General features: G+C 40.0%; 1 non-coding gene across 1 annotated transcript; it reads left to right on the forward strand.

Moving 5' to 3' along the window:
* Positions 1–47: 47 nt before the first annotated feature.
* Positions 48–129, forward strand: trnas-uga. The gene has a single exon. It is a non-coding gene; the product is annotated as a tRNA-Ser (tRNA).
* The last annotated feature ends 463 nt before the right edge of the window (positions 130–592 follow it).

Here is a 592-nt window from a genome sequence, read left to right on the forward strand (position 1 = left end):
AGTTCCTAATTATCTTTCAAACAAAGACACACAACGAAGAAATACGTGTTGACGTGGCCGAGTGGTTAAGGCGATGGACTTGAAATCCATTGGGGTTTCCCCGCGCAGGTTCGAATCCTGCCGACAACGAGTATATGTTTACACACCTCCAGCAATTACTCTCACAGTAATTGTGTTTCACAGACATTTCTACATGTGAGCATAAAAACACAGAAGAAAGATGCTAGGCTGTTATCAGCTCTTAGTATTTGAGTGTTTTTATGTAACTGTGAATCTTTCAGATCAATTTGAGAAGAGCCTTTGAGTGCCAAGTCCTAAAAGTTCCTAACGATTCATCTACCAAGTCCTAACAGTTCCTAACGATTCATCCACCAAGTCCTAACAGTTTCAAGAAATTTACCCACCAAGTCCTAACAGTTCCTAACGATTCATCTACCAAGTCCTAACAGTTCCTAACGATTTATCCACCAAGTCCTAACAGTTCCTAACAATTCATCTACCAAGTCCTAACAGTTCCTAACGATTCATCTACCAAGTCCTAACAGTTCCTAACGATTTATCCACCAATTCCTAACAGTTCCTAACAATTCAT

The sequence above is a fragment of the Micropterus dolomieu genome, unplaced genomic scaffold, assembly GCF_021292245.1.
Source record: "Micropterus dolomieu isolate WLL.071019.BEF.003 ecotype Adirondacks unplaced genomic scaffold, ASM2129224v1 contig_5465, whole genome shotgun sequence".
Taxonomy (NCBI): Eukaryota; Metazoa; Chordata; class Actinopteri; order Centrarchiformes; family Centrarchidae; genus Micropterus; species Micropterus dolomieu.